At 42.6% G+C, this 18,370-nt stretch overlaps 1 protein-coding gene and 1 long non-coding RNA gene across 2 annotated transcripts in view; one reads left to right on the top strand and one right to left on the bottom strand.

The window, feature by feature from the left end:
- The window catches only part of KAT14 (lysine acetyltransferase 14), a 58,931-nt gene extending 50,071 nt beyond the window's left edge, over positions 1 to 8,860 (top strand). The window contains exon 11 of the mRNA XM_067013431.1: positions 8,406 to 8,860. The gene's annotated coding sequence lies outside the window, so the exon portion shown is untranslated. The remainder of the gene's footprint in view (positions 1 to 8,405) is intronic.
- On the bottom strand, positions 912 to 18,047 carry LOC136792585 (uncharacterized). The gene is made up of 3 exons (XR_010836573.1): positions 17,708 to 18,047; positions 12,921 to 13,054; positions 912 to 1,015 (listed from the first exon to the last, which is right to left on the bottom strand). It is a non-coding gene; the product is annotated as an uncharacterized lncRNA (long non-coding RNA).
- Between the last annotated feature and the right edge of the window lie 323 nt (positions 18,048 to 18,370).

The raw sequence follows: 18,370 nt of genomic DNA on the forward strand, positions 1-18,370 counted from the left end.
AACAAAGACCCAATGCAGCCAAAAATAAATAAATAAATAAATTTATTTTTAAAAATTATAGAGAGGTAAAGAAACACAAGAGTTCTACTCCTTAAAAAAAGAAAAAAATAAATACTTCCTTTGCAGCAACCTCTCTCAATGCTGGGAAAATAGTATCTATACCAAAAGCCTCAGGTTTAAGTCAATTCTAAATCTGGCCTAGGAATCCCTGTCGTTGCTATGGGACTTCCTATCAGTCAACAGGGACAAAAAAAAAAAAACAGTTTCAGGAACCTAGAAAGCAGGTGGTGTCTCTGCATCAGCCTGGTTTTATGCCCGCTCTGAGCCCAAGGCTGACTCATGGAGAGGGTTCTCGAACCTCAGTCTTCTGTTTTATAATCTGCTTTGATTTTTCTTGAACACCCCCTGGCTTCTCTGCCAATCCCCATGGAAAGCATGCCCAGGGGTGCCCTGTCTCATGCTGGGACAAGTTGACAGCGCGTGGAGGCAGAGCCACAGGCTGAGGAGCCTCGGGACTGGGATTAAACCAGCCTCTCACTTCTTCACCCCTGCCTGCAAATAAGAAAACCTCTGAGCTGAAGGGTGGCAGGTCCCCGCTGAGGGTGATGATTCTTGGGTCATCTATGTTTTTCTTGGCCAGAGGCCAGAGCCAACATAACCCAGGGAACATTTGCAGAGAAAAATCCTTATGTTTGCTTATTTTGCTTTCTTGCTCTTTCTCGTCAAAATTTAAACAGTGCTGAGGCTGAGAATGAGCAGATTGAGGAAAAAATGGCAACAACAACAATAACAACCTGGAAAGTGAGCTGGCGAGGCCTGTTGGCTGGGCCGGCAGACTTGGAGGCCCTCCGGAGGTGGTGACTTTGACTTTCATTTGAATCCCTGCCATGTTCTACCATCTTTTCCCTTACCTTTCCCATCCTGGGTTCTGCAGTTAAGGTCCAGAATTGAGTGCTGTTCAGAGCACAAGACCTCAGGTGAACAGAGATGCAATGCAACCATTTTCTCCAGTGTCCTAAGGAAGAGAAACCCAAATTCAGCCAAGTGGATATGTCTTCTGAGGCTAAGAAAAATGCATGTGTGGAGCTTGCATTCTCAGAGATATTGTTATGACCTACTATGTGCCATGTACTGTTCTAGAAATTACTTAAATGAACAAAACCACAGTATCTAAACTAATTACAGAGTTTCTAAATGGCGGTGATATAGAGGTCTGGGATATTATTTTAGTCCTATCATACAGATATCAATAATTATATTTTGTTTTATTCATGATTAGATACCAATATCATTTATGCTTCTATTCTAGGACTAGGACAGGGAAAATGCAAGATGAGCCTGAAGTATCTTTTTTTTTTAATTGAAGTATTGTTGATTTACAATATTATCTGTTTCAGGTGTACAGCATAGTGATTCACAGTTTTTAAAGGTTATACTCCATTTATAGTTATTATAAAATATTGGCTATATTCCCTGTTCTGTGCAATATGTCCTTGTAGCTTTATTTTATACATAGTAGTTTGTACCTCATAATCCCCTATCCATATCTTTTTTTTTTTTTTTTTTTTTTTTTTTTTTTTGCAGTATGCGGGCCTCTCACTGTTGTGGCCTCTCCCGTTGCGGAGCACAGGCTCCGGACGCACAGGCTCAGCGGCCACGGCTCACGGGCTTAGTTGCTTCGCGGCATGTGGGATCTTCCCGGACCAGGGCATGAACCCGTATCTCCTGCATCGGCAGGCGGATTCTCAACCACTGCGCCACCAGGGAAGCCCCTTTTTTTTTTTTTTTTTTTTTGCGGTACGCAGGCCTTTCACTGCTGTGGCCTCTCCCGTTGCGGAGCACAGGCCCCGGACGCGCAGTCTCAGCGGCCATGGCTCACAGGCCCAGCCACTCCGTGGCATGTGGGATCTTCCCGGACTGGAGCACGAACCCGCGTCCCCTGCATGGGCAGGTGGACTCTCAACCACTGCACCACCAGGGAAGCCCCCTGATCCCTATCTTGCCCCTCCCCCTTCCCTCTCCCCACTGGTAACCACTAGTTTGTTCTCTATATCTGCGAGTCTGTTTCTTTTTTGTTATATTCACTAGTTTGTTTTATTTTTTAGATTCCAAGTATAAGTGATATCGTACAGTATTTGTCTTTCTCTGTCTGACTTATTTCACTTAGCGTAATATTCTCCAAGTCCGTCCATGTTGCTGCAAATGGCAATATTTCATTCTTTTTTTGTGACTGAGTAGTATTCTATTGTATGTATACACCACATATTCTTTATCCATTCATCTGTCGATGGACACTTAGGTTTCTTCCATATATTGGCAATTGTAAATAGTGCTGCTGTGAAGACCCTGAAGCATCTTGTGGTGCCAGTAAGTAAGGAAGTATTTGAAAAGGGTGGGGATGTGTCAGTGGCTGACAGAGCTCCTAATGGCCAAAGCTGGAGCAATTGAAGCAATGAAATAAATAACAATAATGTTGGATTATAACCCACAGAATAAAAAAATCCATAAGCACATATTGATATGAGTAAATAAAATTTAAAGAATCAATAAATAAGGGAGAAAGGACAGCTCTTCCTTATAGGAGAATTCTAATTAATAAATGTAGAAAGAAAAAGGGAAACAAAATCTCCTTGAGAAAACAAATCTAATAATTGTCAAATTCACTGATGAATCCTAAAGTAGTCAGCAAAAGTTTGAGGAAAAACAGGATATTTGTAATCTCAAGTATCTCCCCCAAGATATTTATTAATTACAAAGAGAAAAACAGTAACTTTATGGTACACAAATCCAGGACACAGCACCATAACTAAATGACCAAAGGCAACATCACTATAAAAAGATGTGTCAACATGTTGCTCCCCTGACAGGATACACTGAGGAGGGCACAGTGCCTCAGCGTTCCTGCCCAAACACTTCACCTGCATCTGATGCTGAGACAAACCCAAACGAGGGATATTCTACTATGTAACTGACCAGTACTTTTCAATAATGCCCAAGTCATGAAAGACAAGGGAAGGGACTTCCCTGGTGGCACAGTGGTTAAGAATCCACCTGCCAATGCAAGGGACACGGGTTTGATCCCCGGTCTAGGAAGATCCACATGCTGCGGAGCAACTAAGCCCGTGCGCCACAACTACTGAGCCTGTGCACTAGAGCCTTCAAGCCACAACTACTGAGCCCGTGCACCACAACTACTGAAGACTGCGTGCCTAGAGCCGGTGCTCCACAACAAGAGAAGCCACCGCAGTGAGAAGCCCGTGAACCACAACGAAGAGTAGCCCCTGCTTGCTGCAACTAGAGAAAGCCCACACGCAGCAACAAAGACCCAGTGCAGCCAAATATAAATTTTTTTAAAAAAACAAGGGAAGACAGGAACAGTCACAGATTCAAGGAGATTAAGGTTACACGACATCCAAATGCAGTAGTGGGAAAACTGCTCAAGTCCAAATAAAGTCTGCAGATTGGTTAATAGTATTGTACCCATGACAACTTCTTAATTTTATATGGTTATGTTAGATAGTAACATTAGGAGAATCTGGGTAAAGGATAAGTAGTAAAACTTTTCTCTAAGTCTAAAAAAAATTTGTTAAAGGACAGAATACATTTGAAAGTAGGTCTATTTTATGTCTCATAGAAAAAGATTTAGCAGGAATTCCTGGCAGTCCAGTGGTTAGGACTCCATGCTTGCACTGCACAGGGAATGGGTTCCATCCCTAGTCGGGGAACTAAGATCCTGCAAGCCATGCATTGTGGCCAAAGAAAAAGAAAAAAAGAAAGATTTATCTTTAGGTTCAGAATGGTCTGGTTTTACAAAACACCTGTTTATCATGGACTTCGGGTCGTTGAGAGTGGCAAACTTGTGTGTCTGTGTCTGTGGAGAAAGAGCCAAAAACCAACTGTCAGTGTAGCTGAGACTTTCCTTCTTGCTTTGCCCCTTGCTGACTTGGTATTTCCAGGTTGTTTTGGTTTTCCATATTTGTACAAATGAACCCCTGGCTCAAAAGTATTACAAATAATTACAATTCTTTGCATGCGGTAATGTGGCTTATACAGTACCTTGTTCTTAAAAAAAAAAAGCCGGGGGCTTCCCTGGTGGCGCAGTGGTTGAGAGTCCACCTGCTGATGCAGGGGACGTGGGTTCGTGCCCCGGTCCGGGAAGATCCCACATGCCGCGGAGTGGCTGGGCCTGTGAGCCATGGCTGCTGAGACTGCGCGTCCAGAGCCTGTGCTCCGCAACGCACAACGGGAGAGGCCACAACAGTGAGAGGCCCGCGTACCGCAAAAAAAAAAAAAAAAAAAAAAAAAAGCCGTACAGAAACCACTTGGTGTGCATTTTGTTTACCCAAAATCAGATGTCATGTTGACCCTATAATTTCTTGCCTCACATTGGCACATTAAAGTCCTCAGACCACATCCAGAAAGACCACATCCCTCAACACAATGCTTCGGTTACGTGGACCCAGCTGATGGAAAGGAAAATAGAGAACAAGGGAGTTTTCCCTACTACCTAAACAATTAGGCCCTTCTGAGAGAAAAACATCAAATTTCAAGTAACCAGAAAGTTTCACAGGTCATTGTGGTTATGAAAATCACTGCAGCCAACAATTAGCAGAAAATTTGGATGCTTTTGTACCATCAATGAAACAACTGAAAAGAGTAGATTCCCCTTTTCTACCTTTGGTAAGCTTTTCAAAAAAACATTTATTTTTAAGGAAATTGTGTTTTTAACAAAGTCTCTGTGTGTTCTTTATTGGTCTATGAATAATAACACTGGTCAAGTAGGGAAAAAGTGGCTCCAGGCAGGGCCACCACGAACAGTTGTGCATGTTGTGTACTGCAAAAAAAAGGCACCCTGATGAAAGGCTAGTGAGGCTGAAACCCTTCCTTCTCTCTGCCTTCCAAGCTGCATGCCTGTAAGGTCACATCTACCCAGAGGAACGGTTGCCTGATTCTAATTACACAAAGGTGCTGAGCGGGCTAGTATTGGCTCTAGCAGTAGGTGTGGTATGACCGGTGTGGTGAGCAGATTGGGAAATGCAAGTTTGGTGTGACAGGAAGAATTTTTATGATCTATGAGTAGATCTTAACTATTTTACTGTTTTATGGCAAATATTTCTTTCTAAACCCAGTGTTTTTGTTGAAAAGGTAAGACTCTCTGCTATCCCGGAAACCTACCATATTCCTCATATAGCCTTCAGAAATTTCCTACACGCTCACACACATACACAGATACAAATTTATACAAATGACAGCTTATTATTATATCCTTTGCTTTTTTAATTTTTAAATTTATTTATTTTTGGCTGTGTTGGGTCTTTGTTGCTGCAAGCGGGGGTTGCTGTTTGTTGCAGTGCACGGGCTTCTCATTTCAGTGGCTTCTCTTGTTGTGGAGCACGGGCTCTAGGCGCCTGGACTCAGTAGTTGTTGCTCGTGGGCTCTAGAGTGCAGACTCAATAGTCATGGTGCGCGGGCTTAGTTGCTCCGCGGCATGTGGGATCTTCCCAGACCAGGGCTCGAACCTGTGTCCCCTGCATTGGCAGGTGGATTCTTAACCACTGTGCCACCAGGGAAGTCTTCCTTTGCTTTTAAAAAAATATTAAATAATATTCTTTGTATTATTCTGATAAAATATACATAATATAAAATTTACCATTTTAACCATTTTTAAGTGTACAGTTCAGTGGCCTTAAGTACATTCACATTGTTGTACAGCCATAACCACTATTTTTTTTTGGCCATGCTGCAAGCTTTGTGGGATCTTAGTTCCCCGACCAGGGATTGAACCTGGGCCCCTGCAGTGAAAACACCAAGTCCTAACCACTGGACCGCCAGGGAATTCCCATAACCACTATTTATGTTCAGAATTCTTTCGTCACCCCAAACTGAAACTCTGTACCCATTAAACAGTAACTCCTTATACCCCTTCCCCCCAGCCCCTGGCAACCACCATTCTACTTTGTGTGTCTATGAATTTGACTATTTCAGGTACCTCATATAAGTGAAATCATACAATATTTGTCCTTCTGCATTTGTCTCATTTCACTTCAAATAATGTCTTCAAGTTTCATTCAAATAATGTCTTCTATATTATAGTGTATATTAGAACATCATTTCTTTTTCAGGCTGAATAATATTCCATTGTATGTATATACCACATCTTGTTTATCCATTCATCTGTCAATGGACACTTGGTTTGCTTTCAACCTTTTGGCTACTGTGGATAATACTGCTGCGAACTTGGGTGTACAAAAATCTCTCCAACAACCCTGTTTTAGTGCTTTTGGATATATACCCAGAAATGGAATTGTTGAATCATACAGTAATTTTATTTTTAAGTTTTTGAGGAACCACCGTACTGTTTTCCAGAACAGCTGCACCATTTTACATTCCCACCAACAGTGCCCAAGTGTACCAATTTCTCCACATCCTCACCAACACTTATTATTTTCTGTTTTTTTGGTAGTAGTCATCCTTGTTGGTGTGAAGTTGTATTTCATTGCGGTTTTGATTTGCATTTCCCTAATGATTAGTGGTGTCGAGCATTTTTTCTGTGCTTATTGGCCATTTGTGTATCTTCCTTGTTGAAATGTTTTCCCACTACCATTTGTTGAAAAGCCTGTCATTCCCCATTGTATGGTGTTGGCACCCTTGTGAAAAAATCATTTGACCCTATATGTGAGGTTTATTTCTGAGCTCTCTATTTTATTGCAGTGGTCTGTATGTCTGTCTTTATGCCAATATCACATTGTTTGGATTACTATAGCTTTTGTAGTAAGTTTCAAAACCATAAAGTATGAGTCCTCCAACTTTGTTTTTTTTTCCTCAAGATTGATTTAGCTTATTTGGGGTCCCTTGAGATTCTACATGAATTTAAGGATGGATTTTTCTATATCTGCAAAAAATGTCATTGGGATTTTGATAGAGAATATATGGACTCTGTAGATCACTTTGGGTAATATGAACATCTTAATGATATTAAGTCTTCCAATCCATGAACATGAAACATCTTTCCATTTATTTGTGTCTTCTTTAGTTTATTTCAGCAATGTTTTATACTTTTCAGTATGTAAGTCTTTCACCTAAGACTAAATTAATTCCTAAGTATTTTATTTTAAACTACTTAAAATACTTAATTCCTAAGTATTTTATTTTTAAAATATTCCTATTTTATTCTTTTTGATGCTACTGTAAGTGAAATCATTCTCTTAATTTCCTTTTCACATCGTTCATTGTTAGTGTATAGAAACACAACTGATATTTGTGTGCTGATGTTGTATCCCGCTCTCTTACTTTTTAAAAAGTATGCATTGGGGCTTTTTCACACATTTAATATTTAGACATACCTCATCATACTCTGGATAGCATTTCATTGTGTGGATATTCTAGACCTGAGACCAAAGCGACCTATTTTCATACTTGATCTGAGAATAGTTTTAAAGTAGTACCTACATAATAAACTCTAAGTTGCCTCTATAGCCTAAAATACTATCTAGCCCTTTAAGAAAAAGCTTGTCAATCCCCATTCTAGAACACACTTGGCCAGACTCCTGTTGAAAGGCCATTTGAATTGTTTCCAATTCAATGCTATTATAAACAATTCTCATTTATTGAATTTTGCCCTCAGGTGTATCTATCTGTAGGTAAATCCCCAGTAGAGGAAGAATTGCTAGATGAAGAGCTACATGCATTTTAGTTTTTCACAGTTAACACCAAAGGGCCCTAGAGAGCAATCAGAACCATTTACCCCTCCGCAGTGCCTTTCCCTGCATGCTTACAATGTGAATTATCCATCTTTTTAATTTTTATTGTCTCATTGGAATATCCATTTCTTTCATTGTAAGAAAGGTTGAGCACCTTTTCATTTATAAATCACCTACTCTTGTCTTTTGTTCCCTTTTCTTTTGGATGTTGGATTGTCAATATTTACCAGCTCTGTTTTTAAATAACAGTTCTTTCAATATTAAGGCAATTGGGCCTTTTGTCGTATGAGTAGCGAATATTTTTTCCAAGTTTGTCATTTTAAAAAACTTCTAAAATAAGCATTTTTCCCTAAATAAACATTTTTCCTTAGAGTATTAATCTACTTTTTAAAAAAACTTTTTAATTTGATTTATTTTTGGCTGTGTTGGGTCTTTGTTGCTGCGCACAGGCTTTCTCTAGTTGTGGGGAGCGGGGGCTACTCTTCGTTGCAGTACGCGGGCTTCTCATTGCAGTGGCTTCTCTTGTGGAGCACAGGCTCTAGGCGCGTGGGCTCAGTAGTTGTGGTGCATGGGTTCTAGAGCACAAGGTCAGTAGTTGTGGCCCATGGGCTTAGTGCTCCGCCGCATGTGGGATCTTCCCAGACCAGGAGTTGAACCTGTGTTCCCTGCATTGGCAGACGGATTTTTTTTTTTTTTTTTTTGCAGTACGTGGGCCTCTCACTGTTGTGGCCTCTCCCGTTGTGGAGCACAGGCTCCGGACGCACAGGCTCAGCAGCCATGGCTCACAGGCCTACCCGCTCTGCGGCATGTGGGATCTTCCCGGACCGGGGCACGAACCCGTATCCCCTGCATCGGCAGGTGGACTCCCAACCACTGCGCCACCAGGGAAGCCCCGGCAGACAGATTCTTAACCACTGTGCCACCAGGGAAAAGTAGATTGGGAAATCTACTTTTTTTTTTTTAAGTATAGTTGATGTACAGTATTATATAAGTTACAGGTGCACAATATAGTGACTCACAATTTTTAAAGCTTATACTCCATTTATAGTTATTATAAAATATTAGCTATATTCCCCATACTATACAATGTATTCTTATAGCTCATTTTATGCATAATAGTTTGTACCTATTAATCTTCTATAAATAAACTTTATATGTACATAAACATAGCAGTCTTTTCCTTTATGGCTTCTGGGTTTTATGTCTTATTTAGAAAGAGCTTCCCTACTTGGAGATGATTTCATTAAAAAAAAACCCTTAACTTCTCGTACTTTTATGTTTTTAAAAGTACTTTCATCCATTTGGAATTGACTTTGGTGTAAGGAGTAAGGTATGGCTCCAGCTGGCACTTAGCTGTCCCAAAGTCATTTATTGAATAATCTATCTTTTTTTCACTGCTTTGAAATGCCATCTTTCCATATGTATTTGGGTCTATTTCTGGGTTCTATTATTTGTCCCACTGATCTAGCTGGTACATTCATATACTATTTCAAGCTCCTTTAATTAAGTATGGTTTTATAATACCTTTTATTATGTAGAAGGAATAGTCTCCCCATATTAGCCTTCTTTTGTAGAGTTTTCTTTGCTATTCTTGCATGTTTTACTTTTCATATGAACCTTAGAATCAGCTTGTCTAATTAGAAAGTAGATATTTTCATTGAGATTGCATTTTTAGATAAATTTAGGGAGAAAAAAATACAATATCACTTCTTCCTATTTGAAAATAGGGTATGTCTTGCTATTTATGCAGTTGTTTTTTATTCAAGTTTTTCTAGAGCTTTGGCTCATTTAAATTCATTTTAACTGAGTTTATTCCTAGATATTCTATCTTTTGTGGGTATTGTAAGTGGGGTTTTTCTTTTATTGTATTTTCTAACAGGTTCTTTGCACATCAAAAAACTTTTTGTATGTTAAATTTATAATTAGTCACATTACTGAATTTTCTCATGATTTCTACTCATCTTTCAGTTGATTCTCCCGGGTTCCCAGATACACAATCATATCACCTACAAATAATGATACTTTCTCCTAAGAGTTAATTACACATTTACTTTTACTGCAGGATTTTCTTACAGGGCCGGGCAAGGATCTTCCAGTTCTCCTGTCCTCAAAGGCTGTGTCTACAGCCGGGACACGCCGGCTCTGATGCTCTGCTCTCTACCGTCAGCCCCAGTGGCTGATTTCCCACCAGCATAAAACTTAACAGAGAAGAGCTCTAAGCAGAGGAGAGACAGGTTTGAATCTGGAACTAAGAAACCACCTGGCATCTTCCAGAATGACCCTCCTCTCTGTGCCCTTGAGCAACATTTTCCAAACCTCTGTTGAAAAGATGATTCAGATCACTCGAGTCATACCAGGCCTTAGCCGGGTTGTTCAAACACTGGAATTATTTCAATACTAACGGCATGTTTCTAGTTCTTAAAGCTAACTAATCCCAGCCAGGAGTAAAATGGCACAACTGCCTTGGAAACCTGTTTGGCATAATTTCCTAAGGCTTAACACACCTATAGCCTCTGACCCAGCAATTCCACTCCTAAGTTTTTATACTCAGGAGTAGAGAAACTCACATACCTACAGTCATTAATCTTCGACAAAGGAGGCAAGAATATGCAATGGGTAAAAGACAGTCTCTTCTGCAAGTGGTGTTGGGAAACCGGACAAACTCATGTAAATCAATGACGTTAGAACACACCCCCACACCATGTGCAAAAATAAACTCAAAATGGCTTAAAGACTTAAACATAAGACATGACACCATAAAACTCCTAGAAGAGAACATAGTCAAAAAACTCTCTGATGTAAATTGTACCAGTGTTTTCTTACATCATTCTCCCAAGGCAAAAGAAATAAAAGCAAAAATAAACAAATGGGACCTAACCAAACTTACAAGCTTCTGCACAGCAAAGGAAACCATAAACAAAACAAAAAACAACCTACGGAATGGGAGAAAATAATTTGCAAATGATGCAACTGACAAGGGATTAATCTTCAAAATATACAAATAGCTCATACAACTTAACAGTAAAAAAACAACCCAATTGAAAAATGGGCAGAAGACCTAAAGAAACGTTTCTCCAAAGAAGTACAGATGGCCAACAGGCACATGAAAAGATGCTCAACATTGCTAATTATTAGAGAAATGCAAATCAAAACTACAATGAGCTACCACCTCACACCAGTCAGAATAGCCATCATTAAAAAGTCTACAAATAACAAATGCTGGAGAGGGTGTGGAGAAAAGGGAACCCTCCTATACTGTTGGTGGGAAAGTAAGTTGGTGCACCCACTGTGGAAAACAGTATGGAGGTTCTTCAGAAAACTAAAAATCGAATTACCATATGATCCAGCAATTCCACTTCTGGGCATATATCCAGACAAAACTATAATTAAAAAGGATACATGTACCCCTATGTTCATAGCAGCACTGTTCACAATAGCCAAGACGTGGAAGCAACCTAAATGTCCATCGACAGATGAATGAAGAAGATGTGGTACATATATACAATGGAATATTAGCCATTAAAAGAATGAAATAATGCCATTTGCAGCAATATGGATGGACCTAGAGATTATCAAACTATGTGAAGTAAGTCAGACAGAGAAAGACAAATATCATATGATATCACTCATATGGGCAATCTAAAAAATTATACAAATAAACTTATCTATGACACAGACTCAGGGACATAGAGAAAGACTTGTGGTTGCCAAGGGGGAGGGGTTGGGGGAGGGATGGAGTGGGAGGTTGGGGTCAGCAGATGTAAGCTATTATATATAGAATGGATAAACAACAAGGCCCTACTGTATAACACAGAGAACTATATTCAATATCCTATGATAAACCATAACAGAAAAGAATATTTTAAAAAGAATGCATATATATGCAACTGAAGCACTTTGCTGTACAGCAGAAATTAACTCAACATTGTAAATCAACTGTACTTGAATTTTAAAAAAAAAGAGAACTGAGAAGTGAATGCATAGAGCCTCCAAAGTCAAAGGCAGGAATGTTCTCAGTATTTCTGTTGGTATCCTTCTCCAACCAAAACCAACTCAAATGTCCATCAACAGAAGGACAGTAAAGTTGTGTTTTATTCATACAATGTAATTTTTTTTTATTGGAGTATAATTGCTTTACAATGTTGTACTAGTTTCTGCTATACAATGAGGTGAATCAGCTCTGTGTATACCTATATCCCCTCCCTATTGGATCTCCCTCCCACCCCCACATCCTACCCATCTAGGTGGTCACAGAGCACCAAGCTGAGCTCCCTGTGCTTTATAGCAGGTTCCTGCTAGCTATCTGTTTTATGCATGGTAGTGTATATATGTCAATCCTAATCTCCCAGTTCATCCCACCCTCCCCTTCCCCCTGCTGTGTCCACATGTTGTTCTCTATGTCTTTGTCTCTATTTCTGCAAATAGATTCAACTGTACCATTTTTCTAGATTCCACATATATGAGTTAATATACGATATTTGTTTTTCTCTTTCTGACTTACTTCACTCTGTATGACAGTCTCTAGGTCCACCCCTATCTCTACAAATGACCCAATTTCATTCTTTTTTATGGCCAAGTAATATTTCACTGTATATATGCACCACATCTTCTTTATCTATTCATCTGTAAGTGGGCATTTAGGTTGTTTCCATGTCCTGGCTATTGTAAATAATGCTGCAATGAACATTGGGGTACATGTATCCTTTTGAATTATGGTTTTCTCAGGGTATATGCCCAGTAGTGGGATTGCTGGGTCATATAGTAGTTCTACTTTTAGTTTTTTAAGGAAACTCCATACTGTTCTCCATAGTGGTTGTATCAATTTACATTCCCACCAACAGTGCAGGAGGGTTCCCTTTTCTCCACACCCTCTCCAGCATTTGTTGTTTGTAGATTTTTTTTTTTTTTTTTTTTTTTTTTTTGCAGTACGCGGGCCTCTCACTGTTGTGGCCTCTCCCATTGCGGAGCACAGGCTCCGGACGTGCAGGCTCAGCGGCCATGGCTCACGGGCCTAGCCTCTCCGCAGCATGTGGGATCTTCCCGGACCGGGACACGAACCCGTGTTCCCTGCATCGGCAGGCGGACTCTCAACCACTGCGCCACCAGGGAAGCCCTGTTTGTAGATTTTTTGATGATGGCCACAACATAATCTTTTGTAGCAAAGAAAATGCCTGAAAGAGACATTCACCATGAGAAAGAACATATTGCTGCTATACTCACAGTGTGAATGGTTCCTACAAATGCATTGTGAACCTGGAGGCCAGACCCGGCAGAGTGCACGCTGCAGGTTTTTACTATGAACTACTTTTGTGTATCTTCAAAATTCTCCATAATACAGTTTTTTTTAAGCTGCTCTGAAAAAAAAAGTGTAAAGATGTGTAAAGCCATTTAGTAAATTTTCCATCAAAATCACTAAAATAAAGTCTGATAGTTGAAGAAGAAAGAAATTCAAGGAAAACAGTATGTAATGTATTTTACAAAAATGTTAACCCAAAATGTTATTCAAGAAGTTTGTGCCTTACAGAGGAGTAGGGGTGGAGTCATCAATGACCTGAATTGGGCAGCCTGGAAGAAGTCCTGGACGTGCTTATTCATCCTCCTGGGGTTTGCTGGTCACCCACTGTGGGTGGACCGCAGGGACCCGAGTTCTGGGACGGGGGACTGGGCGCCTAGCCTCTGCCACTCACCTGTGCCCACGCTGCTCACCCTCTCCTGGTTCTAGATCAGCACCCACTTCACTGTGTCGTGAAGAATAGATAATCACAGATGCAGATGCTCTCGTTTCTTGTAGGAAACAAAAAGGGGTATGGGGGCAGATTTGCTTTTAGAATGATGCTCTGAGCATGCAGGGTGGGCAGATGGCAATTCTTGTAGAGAAGCACACACAGCCCTGAGGTTGGAGTAGTTGAAAGAATGGGCTCGTATGATGGCTCACAGCAGTGTCCTTGAAGCCGGAGCCCTGAGACCTGTCTGTGCCCCACATCCTGAATTCAGTATGACCTCGAATACCCGCGGTGGCAGTTAGTATGTGGGAAGGTTTAGAAGCACACTTGGCCTGAGTGCTTGATGCAGGTACTCAATGAACTTACTTACAATAATAATGCAGCTGCCCATTTGTTCTGATAACCCGCATGCCCCTTAAGGATTTCTGGGCCAGCCTACATTTGCAAAATGATGAGACGCTGCCATGGGTAGCTTGAGCATCTTTTTGCTAAAGCCATAGTTGATCCAGGCTGCACGTAATCAACTTAGCTAGGGACTTGGAATTTTAAAATAGCCAAATAGACATTTAATAACACTTTTTAAAAAAAAAAACATCTTTATTGGAGTATAATTGCTTTACAATGGTGTATTAGTTTCTGCTTTATAACAAAGTGAATCAGCTATACATATACATACATCCCCATATCTCCTCCCTCTTGCGTCTCCCTCCCACCCTCCCTATCCCACCCCTCTAGGTGGTCACAAAGCACTGAGCTGATCTCCCTGTGCTGTGTGGCTGCTTCCCACTAGCTATCTACTTTACATTTGGTAGTGTATATAAGTCCATGCCACTCTCTCACTTCGTCCCAGCTTAATAACACTTTTATAGTTCACATCCAAGGTCACGTGCCACGGTGACGCAAACCTCCGTTTTCCTCTCCTGTGAAATGGGTGCACATCCTCAAGGTGCTAGGCAGGTTAGTAGGACTAGATCCTTGCATAAGGGTAAGACTAAGAGGTCCCAGGAAGGCTGTAGCCCTGGGTGACTCCTTTCCTCTCTGGGTTTGCCCCAGACTCTCCTGCTCCTGCCCTTCCTCACCATGAGACGCTGGGTGATTCACCAGCTTCAGTCTGGGAGCAGGTGCTGAGGGTCCTGCCTGTCTTCTCAGACACACAATATCCCAGGTTTCCTTCTCCAGGTCTTGGTGTCTCTGCCAAAGATCCTGGGTACGGGCTGCAAACTGTGGGAGAGTGGAGCACCCCTGGCTTCTCCCCATGGGGACAGTGAGGGCATTCGTCACCGAACAAGCCCTCTGCACATTTGTTTAGTAGGTGTAGCAATAGAAATGCTCCTCGCCACCAACTTCTTTGGTATTCTGACTCTGTCATCTCAAGAAAGTCTCATCAAGTCATGCCATTTACTCCAAAGCATGGCATCTGTAAAAGCATAATGTCTGTGCTGGGGGCTCAGCCTGCTCTTTATTTCAAAAACCCTTTGGCAGAGATCATCTGGGCTCAGGATGTCACTCCGTGGTCACCCCCAGATTCTTGACGGATTTATTAAGTTTTTCGGGGAAAGTTCTTCTCTGTTATTTGCTTGGCAAAGCCTTTTTGGCTCCTGTTGGGAGATGATTCCAAGAAGCATATGGAAGAGAAGTGGAGACCCCAGTCACATGTGGCCTCCAGAGCTGACCGACAGTTTTCCAGAGGCCCGAGGGGCCAGGTGGGGAAAACATGTGGCTGGATTGGGGTGAGTCGTTTGCCTAAAGGTCTGGACAAGTTGAGAGCAGTGCTGACCGTCCCCACAGGGAGTCACAAACGCCCGTGCCCTCTGGGTCAGGCAGTAGGGAGTGGCGGGGACTGTGGTGAACTGGAGAGTGCTTGTGCCTTCCAGACAGCAACCCTGCCCTCAGGCTGACCTGCCTCGTGGGAATGAGTGCCCAGCTTTGCCAGATCTTTGATTTGTCAAAAGAGGCCAGGAATTTGGAGCTGTGAAATTTCCAGATTCTTCATGTTGAGAACTAATTTTTTCAGTTGAAAAGAAGCCCAACATCAGTCATCATTAGGGAAATGAAAATCAAACTACAGTGAGATACTACCTCATACCCATTAGGATGGACTATTACTAAAAATAATAATAAAACAGAAAAAAATAAGTCTTGGTGAGAAGGTGGACAAGTTGGAACCCTTGTACAGTACTGATGGGAATGCCAAACAGTATAGCTGCTGGGGAAAACAGTATGGCTACTCATCAAAAAAATAAAAATAGAATTACCCTGTGACCCAGCAATTCCACTTCTGAGTGTATGCTTAAAAGATTTGAAAGCAGGGTCTCAAAGAGATGTGTGTACACTCATGTTCATAGCAGAATTATTCACAATAGCTAAAATGTGGAAGTACCCCAAGTGTCCATTGATGAATGAATGGGCAACTAAAATATGGTATATTCGTATGACAGAATATTATTCAGTGTTAAAAAGGATATTCTGACACATGCCACAACATGGACATTGTCGACATTATGCTATGTGAAATAAGCCAGTCACAAAAAGACATAGTATATCATTCCATTTATATGAGGTACTTAGAGTCCTAAAATTCATAGAAATTCTACAGAAAGTAGAACTGTGGTTGCCAGGGGCAAGGGGAGGGGAGACTGGGGAGTTAGTGTTTAATGGGGACAGAGTTTCACTTTTACAAGATGAAAAGAGTTGTGGAGATGAATGTTGGAGATAGTTCACAACAATGTGAGTATACTTAATGCCATTGAACTGTACGCTTAAAGTGGTTAAGATGGTAAATTTTATGTATATTTTCCCACCATAAAAAAAAAAAATGGGGCTTCCCTGGTGGCGCAGTGGTTGAGAGTCCGCCTGCCGATGCGGGGAGCGCGGGTTTGTGCCCCGGTCCGGGAGGATCCCACATGCTGCGGAGCGGCTGGGCCCGTGGGCCATGGCTGCTGGGCCTGTGCGTCCGGAGCCTGTGCTCCACGACGGGAGAGGCCGTGGCAGTGAGAGGCCCGCGTACCGCAGGAAAAAAAAAAAAAAGGAAAAAATTGTAAGTACAGCACAAAGAAAACTTGTCTTTGGGCAGGCAGGGCCTGAGGCTGCTGGCTCGTGGCCTCTGCTGCACCTGAGCCTCCACTTCAGCCTGCTCACTGCACCCACTTTCCTGCCAGGCCCAGCTCTGCACCATCTCCGGGGCTGGGTGCACCTGGGTTTCAATCCTGCTCTGCTTCTCACAAGTCATGAGATGTTGGAGTCTTCCCCTAAGGATAGGCCAGGGATTATAAAAGCAGCTTTGTCGCTGTGTTTGTTTCCTACCTGAAGGTCCCTGGAGGCACTGACCCCAGATGTCTCAGCCCAGGTGCCCTGGGTGATGGCAAAGGTGAGCTCAGCTCCTGGTCATGTGAACTGCTTGCCCACACGCTGACTTGACATGGTGCTTAGGAATTACAAGCTCTCTTTAAATCCGTGCTTAACAGTTTAAGAGGAGGGCATATGTGCAGGTGGGCCAAACTAAAAGTTGTGAAGAAAAGAGGACGGGAGGGTGTATTAGCAAAACAATTTTACATAAATTCCCCTCACAGTTTTCTTATAGAGTTTAAAGTTTTGTTGTTGCCTGTTTTCTTTGCGGGATTCCAACAGACTTGTTTTTTCTGACAGTGTAAAATTTAGTAAAAGTAAATTAGAACTTTTTTGGTAAAAGTAAATTTGTGAGTTATATTCTTAAAATATCTTTTCTTGGGCATTTACCAAGGATTTGAAAACAAGTAAGTTGTACAGGGTCCTTGTTCCCAAGGAGCTTACATCCTAAAGGAAAGATAAAATTAAAAGTGCTTTTTTAGTTTCTGGGTAAGGGGGTACAGTAAGGGTTACTAGGGATTGGTGGGTGACCAGCCGGAGGGGAGAGGTCAGGGGACCTGTCCTGCTGGACAGAAAGCCTGAGCTGACAGTACAGGGGGACCAGGACTGAGCCAGAGAGCCAATGGGAGGGGGAAATGGAGAAACACAGAGAGGAAGTTCTCGTGTCTGTGATGTGAAACCTAAGACGAGGGCCCAGTATTAAGTGCTGCCTTGATATCTGGTAGAGCCTCAGATGCCCAGACCACAGGTTCCCCTCCCCACCCTGCTCCCCAGGATGAGGTCCCCCACCCAAGCAACCCTCCTTGTCAAGGGGACCAGGCGCAGCTCCTGCTTATCCCTGAGGAGCGGGTTTCAGCCTGTGGAGGTGTTCAAACAAGCCAACCACACCCTGCCTCTTAAGCCGGAGGTCACCCCGCCCCTTGATACCACCGAGCTCACCGCTGCAAGAAACAGGCTGTTCATTCTGTCCCCAAGCGCAGCCCCCGTGGGGCCCCGAGCGGCGCGGGGTCCTCCCCCGCCCCCAGCTGTGAGGATGTGTGACAGTCTCCTCTGTCCAGCGCCGTGTGTGACCTTGGCCATCCCCATGACCCTAGGACCGGAATCCCCCCTCACCAGCAGGTGAATAGGAGGCGGTGCAGCAATGCCCAGCAGGATGCGCACGGGGAGCTGTAAAGCAGCATTGCTGGAGGATTCGGTGAGGCCGGAGCAGTGGGATGGCCGCGCAGGAAGTGGGCGGAGACCAGCTCACGGCCGTTCTAGCACATTTAACTGGCCGTGCGGACCTTAGCGGCAGGCACCTCTGGAGTGTGCGGACCAGGGCTGAGGACCGGCCATATGTGAGTGTAAATAGGTGGCTCTGGGCAGCACATGGCGGGGTTCGAAGAGGATGAGGCTCCAAGGAGCAAGTCTGATCAGGGGGCTACTGTAGATGTCCGGGTAAGAGACAGTGAGGAGGACCTTAACCAGGACCAGGGTGGGGGGTAGAGGAAGGCGAGCCTTGGCAAGGGTTTATGATGTAGGAAATGTAGTCAGTTTGCCCCATCTGATCAAAAGGCATCAGGTATGTGCTGAATCCGTTAGTGAGTGAGTGAGTGTTAAAGG

Source organism: Kogia breviceps, chromosome 14 (genome assembly GCF_026419965.1).
Source record: "Kogia breviceps isolate mKogBre1 chromosome 14, mKogBre1 haplotype 1, whole genome shotgun sequence".
NCBI classification, from domain to species: Eukaryota; Metazoa; Chordata; class Mammalia; order Artiodactyla; family Physeteridae; genus Kogia; species Kogia breviceps.